Source organism: Tachyglossus aculeatus, unplaced genomic scaffold (assembly GCF_015852505.1).
Source record: "Tachyglossus aculeatus isolate mTacAcu1 unplaced genomic scaffold, mTacAcu1.pri scaffold_249_arrow_ctg1, whole genome shotgun sequence".
NCBI lineage: Eukaryota > Metazoa > Chordata > Mammalia > Monotremata > Tachyglossidae > Tachyglossus > Tachyglossus aculeatus.
The window spans coordinates 23,415-30,064 of NW_024044964.1; positions in this window are offsets into that span (position 1 = coordinate 23,415).

Consider the following 6,650-nt stretch of genomic DNA (forward strand, 5'->3'; position numbering starts at 1 on the left):
ACCAGACTTTGAGCTCATTGTGGGCAGGGACTGTCACTGTTGACCGTTGAATTGTTCCTACCTGAGCACTTAGTACAAGTGTTCTGCACACAGTAAGTGCTTAAGAAATACGACTGAATGAATGAATTGCTCAATCAAAGGCATTTAATAAGTGCTTACTGTGCGTGCAGAGCACTGGACTAAAAACCTGGGAAAGTACAGTAAAGCAGAGTTGGCAGACATGTTCCCTGTCCACAAGGAGTGTTCAGTCTACAGGTAAAAGAACAACAAACTCTGCAATATTTACTAGTGAGTACTTGGCACTATTCTCAGTATTTCAAGCGGGAGAAGCAGCATGGCCTAGTGGGTATGGCAGGGGCCTGGGAGGCAGAAGGGCTTGAGTTCTAATCCTGTCTCTACAACTTGTCTGCTGTGTGACCTTGAGCAAGTCACTTCACTTCTCTGGGCCTTAGTGACCTTATCTGTAAAATGGGGATTAAGACTGTGAGCCCCATGTGGGACAGGGACTGTGTCCAATCTGACTTGCATCTACCCCAGTGCTTAGTACAGTGTCTGGCACATAGTAGGTGCTTAATGAATTCCATTTTTTAAAAAAAGGAAGAAAATGGTTTGAATGTGGGCTGCCAGGAGGAAACTGATGAGCTCCCAGGTGACAGGGATAAAAATGGAGGTAAAACAATCCTCTTTCCACAGTTCTTATCTTACAGCATAATTACTACGGTATACCATTCGATTCGCAGTGTCGTGAACTCCACAAGTATTGAGAACACATAGGCGCAGATAGGGTCATCAATCTCATATTCTGACTAAAAGGAAACAAATCAAGTTTATTATTATTTTTTTTAATGGGACAGAAACAGACCTTTGCCTCAAGACAAACACTTAAAACACATGAAAAATGAATACAAAATTCCCTCCCTGGTATCTCCAGGGAGCTGTAATTAAGGGAATATATCTATACTGAGTTGGATAGACCCCTACCCAAATTTGCCGTATGGTCCAATCAGAGGCCTGGAGGGAACTTTGAGAGGTTGTCTAGAATATTCCCCTGCCTCCTGGCAAGGTTACTTTTAAACCATCCCAGACAAACAACACTGAACCCTTCTTTCAAAGATCTCCAAAGGCTCCTCCACTGGGTTCTTTGCTGATGCTTCAATAATTATTGTGGCATTTGTTAAGCCCTTACTATGTGCCAGGCATTGTACTAAATGCTGGGGTAGATACAAGCTAATCTGGTCGGACCGGGTCCCTGTACCCACATGGGACACACAATCTTAATCCCCATTTTCCAGTTGAGGTCACAGAGGTCCAGGGAAGTGAAGTGACTTGCCCAAGGTCAGGGAAGTAGCGTGGGAATCAGAAATCATGGGTTCTAATCCTGGCTCCACCACTTGTCAGCTATGTGACTTTGCGCAAGTCACTTAACTTCTCTGGGCCTCAGTTACTTCATCTGGAAAATGGGGATTAAGACTGGGAGCACCATGTGGGACAACCCGATTACCTTGTATCTACCCCAGTGCTTAGAAAAGTGCTTGGCACATAGTAAGTGAAGTGCTTAACAAAAAACAAAAAAAAAAGGTCACACCGTGGACAAGCAGCCGAGCCGGGATCGGAACCCAGGTACTTTGATTCCTAAGCCCGTAAACTTTCTGCTAGGTCATGCGCTTCACTGTATCTCTACCCAGCCCAGAATCTTCCTAATGGCTTCAATTTTGAACAGTGTTTGACACATAAGAAGTGCTGAACAAATACCACAATTATTAATTTTTTCACTTTCAATCAAATACTGACTATGAAATGCTCCGGATTATTGTTGCAGTTTTTTGGTTCATTTTTCTTTTTTTTTTTAATAGTATCTGTTAAGCACTTATCATGTGTTCTAAGCATTGAGAGTTATCAGGTTGGACACAATCCTCGTCCCACGGGGGGCTCAAAGTCTAAGTAGGAGGGAGTAGGGTTCAATTCCCATTTTACAGCTGAGGAAACTGAGGCCCAAAGAAGTGAAGTGACTTGCACAAGGTCACATAGCAGGCAACGGACAGAGCAACTGACAGACGAAACCGGAGGAGATGGTTATCAGTTGTCTAGAACAACGGCTTACCATCACTCATATGATATCCATTCATTCCATCATATTTATTGAGCGCTTACTGTGTGCAGAGCACTGTACTAAGTGCTTGGGAAGTACAATTCAGCAACAGATAGAGACAATCCCTACCCAACAACGGGCTCACAGTTTAGAAGATATCAAGAAGATATGCTATTCCTTCACACCCTTGGGTTCCGTGATTAAGGCTTCTCACGTTCTCCAAGCAGGGAAACCCATTTTTAATCTTGCTTCTAATCTTTCTTTCATTTAACCTTACAGTGCTATTTTAAACATTTCTATCATTCTCTTTTGGTTCCTCCAAATAGTCCATATCACGCTTCAGCTTTGGGGTTCCTCAGAGAAGTACATTCCCAGATAGAGGCATGATCGATGCCAATTATAAAGGGGGAAGGAAGATTAGCAGGAGAAGCAACGTGGCTAGTCGATAGAGTGCGGGCCTGGGAGTCTGAAGGACCTGGGTTCTAAATCGGGCTCCGCTGCTTGTCTCCTGGATAACCTTAGGCAACTCAGTTCAAATCTCTGGCTCTCAGGGACCTCATCCGTAAACTGGGGATTAAAACTGTGAGCTGTGGAAGCACAGTGGTCAAGGTCATGCTTTGGTCCACCCTTCTATCTGACCTTTCCCTCTGCCTAGACCGGCTTCACCACGCTGGGTGTGGCTGATGGGTCGATTGACTCCAGGCTTGGTTAATTGATTCAAGCCAGTCAAACCCAGTAGTTTGATTAAGTCATACTACCTGGTGACTTGATTTACTCAAAGCCAAGCCCAATCATTTGATTGACTCAAATAACTTGGCCATTTGATTGACTCAAGTAACTTGGCTATTTGATTGACTCAAATATCTTGGTTTCATGATTTACTCAAATTGAGGAGCCAAGCTTGATCTGAGTCAAGCACATTACATTACTAGATAAGGGGACTGAGGCAGGTTGGCCTAGTGGATAGACTAGCATGAGCCTCGGCATCAGAAGGGCCTGGGTTCATTCATTCTTTCATTCAATCGTATTTATTGAGCACTTACTGTGTGCAGAGCACTGTACTAAGCACTTGGGAAGAACAAGTTGGCAACATATAGAGACGGTCCCTACCCAACAGTGGGCTCACAGTCTAGAAGGGGGAGACAGAGAACAAAACAAAACATATTAACAAAATAAAATAAGTAGAATAAATATGTACAAGTAAAATAAATAAATAGAGTAATAAATATGTACAAACATATATACAGGTGCTGTGGGGAGGGGAAGGAGGTAAAGCAGGGGGATGCAGAGGGGAAGGAGGGGGAGAGGAAGGAGGGGGCTCAGTCTGGGAAGGCCTCCTGGAGGAGGTGAGCTCTCAGTAGGGCCTTGAAGGGAGGAAGAGAGCTAGCTTGGCAGACGTGCAGAGGGAGGGCATTCCAGTCCAGGGGGATGGCGTGGGCCGGGGGTTGACATCGGGACCGGCGAGAATGAGGCACGGTGAGGAGATTAGCGGCAGGGGAGCGGAGGGTGCGGGCTGGGCTGTAGAAGGAGAGAAGGGAGGTGAGGTAGGAGGGGGCGAGGTGATGGAGAGCCTTGAAGCCGAGGGTGAGGAGCTTCTGCCTGATGCGTAGGTTGATTGGTAGCCACTGGAGATTTTTGAAGAGGGGAGTAACATGCCCAGAGCGTTTCTGGACAAAAACAATCTGGGCAGCGGCGTTAAGTATGGATTGAAGTGGGGAGAGACAGGAGGATGAGAGATCAGAGAGGAGGCTGATACAGTAATCCAGACGGGATAGGATGAGAGCTTGAACGAGCAGGATAGCGGTTTGGATGGAGAGGAAAGGGCGGATCTTGGCAATGTTGCGGAGGTGAGACCGGCAGGTTTTGGTGACAGCTTGGATGTGAGGGGTGAACGAGAGAGCGGAGTCGAGGATGACACCAAGGTTGCGGGCTTGTGAGACGCGAAGGATGGTAGTGCCGTCAACAGGGATGGGGGTTCCAATCCCAACTTTGCCACTTGTCTGCTGTGCGAGCTTGGGCGAGTCACTTCACTTCTCTGGGCTTCAGTTCCCTCATCTGGAAAATGGGGGTGAAGACTTGAGTGCCCCAGGTGGGACAAGGAACTGTGTCCAACCTGACAACAGTGCATCTACCCCAGCATAAGCTCTTAACAAATACTATTATTATTATTATTTATTATTATTATTACAATGCCTGGCACATAAGTGCTTTAACAGATACCATTTAAAAAAGGGAAGTGACTTGCCCAATTTCCCCTAAGAGTTGGTATTAGAATCCAGCTCTTTCCGACTCCCAGGCCCAGGCTCTAACTGCTAGGCCATGCTGACTCCTCCAATTCTCTCCAAGCACTCCTTGAATGGAAGTGAGAGGATCAGCTGCACCCAGTTCATTCCCACCGCCTCCCCCCCCCGACCTCCTCCACACTCAGGAAAATGCCCTCTCCCCTCACCGCCACCAGGGAGCCAGGGACTGCCAGTGGCTTGAGGGCACGTCCATTACTGCAGGCAGAGGAGGAGAGATACAAGTTTGGTCACCCTAAGACTCCCACGGGCTTTCGATCTGGAGCAAGGAGCACGGGAAGTGGCCACAGTCCTGGAATACTCTTTTTTTCTGGTATTTGTTAATCACTTAGTATGTGTTAAACATTATTCTAAGCACTGGGTTGGCACAGGTCAATTAGGTCGGACACAAACCCTGTCCCTCATGGGTCTCACGGTCTAAGTAAGAGGGAGACCAGTTATCGAATCCCCGTTTTGCTATTTAAGAAACTGAGGTCCAGAGAAGTCAAGCCATTACCCAAGGTCACACAGCAAGCGAGTGGCGGAACCGGAATGAGAACCCAGGCCCTCTGACTCCACGGCCCGTGTTCTTTCCACTGGTTTTTTGGGGATCACTGGAAATTTCACAGTGCTTGAAGAGCAGTCTGCCAATATTTGGGGAATCCGTGTGAGTCGACCGCAGTGTGGCCAGCCGAGGAAGGGTCTAACCACCTGGTCTTCCGTGATCTGGCCTGAACTTCCAGGTAGGACTCAACCCGGCCCAAATGTCCTCACTCAGGCCAGATTCCTCATCATCTGGGAAGGTTCGTGGGATCGGGTTTTGATGACGCTTGTCTCATTGTCTCCCCCTTTAGTTTCAGGCCCTTAATGTATGAGCCCTTCTCTGGGGATTGTCTCCCCTTTCAATTCAAATGCTCAAGGTAGGACCCTGTCAAAGGGGAATCGTCTCCCCTTCAGTTTGAGGTGCTCAGAAACAAGTTCAGAAGTGAAACCGAGCCACCACAATATGCAGCAGAACAGTGTATCCCACGCTTGGCCTAATTGAAAGGGGGATAGATGCCTACAGACACTCACACATTCACAATTATGGCAAAAAAATAGCTACCAATCTGACTGGCTTCCCCGAGGTTTTTGAAGATAGTCCCATGTCAGAGGAGTTTCAAGGAAGCCGGAGGCAGGATGCGAGGGATAGGTCGGCGGTGAGATAGATGCGATCGAGGTACAGTGAGAAGGTGAGCACCAGAGGAGCCAAGCGTGTGGACTGGGTTACAGTAGGAGAAAAGTGAGGTGAGGTAGGAGGGATCAAGGTGGTTAAGTGGTTTAAAGCGAATGGTGAGGAGTTTTTGCTATAGTCACAGGGAAGCTTGACCTATCTGTCGAATTAAGGGCCCTGGGGCTTCTCAGTCCCAATCAAATCAGCTTCCTGCACAGAGCCCCAGCCCCTGTTCTGCTATGAGTGGCAACACTCCTCCTCCCCACTATTACACACACACACACACACACACTCTCTCTCTCTCTCTCTCTCTCTCTCTCTCTCTCTCTCTCTCTCTCTCTCTCTTCCACTCAGAAATGGGGTAAATCTGGGAGTTGAATGTGCCCACAGTGTAAGAGGCCAAGGAGCAGTACTGAACAGCAGCTTTGGAGAATATTCCTCTGGACCCTGGAACCAGAACCAGCCTCTGTTCTGAGAGCAGCAGCCTGCCCATTGGTGGCACCCAATTGTTATTCTGGGAGGCCGTGCCTCTCTATTAACCCTGGTGACACCAGGCTTGTTCAGAGAGGCTGTGCCTGGTGACAGTGTAGTATGGAATAGTACAGCGGGAGGCTTGTTCTGGGAGGCTGCTTCTCTCTACCACCCCATCTCTATCTACACTCCCTCCCTTGGTGAATTCATGGCTTCAACTATCCTCTCTACGCTGATGACACCCAAATCTACATCTCTGCGCCTGCTCTCTCTCCCTCCCTTCAGGCTCGGGTCTCCTCCTGCCTTCAGGACATCTCCATCTGGATGTCTGCCCGCCGTCTAAAACTCAGTATGTCCAAGACTGAACTCCTTATCTTCCCTCCCAAACCCTGCCCTCTCCCTGACTTTCCCATCATTGTAGACGGCACTACCAACCTTCCCGTCTCACAAGCCCGCAAACTTGGTGTCATCCTCGACTCCGCTCTCTCGTTCACTCCTCACATCCTGTCCGTCACCAAAACCTGCCAGTCTCACCTCCGCAACATCGCCAAGATCCGCCCTTTCCTCTCCATCCAAACTGCTACCTTGCCAGTTCAAT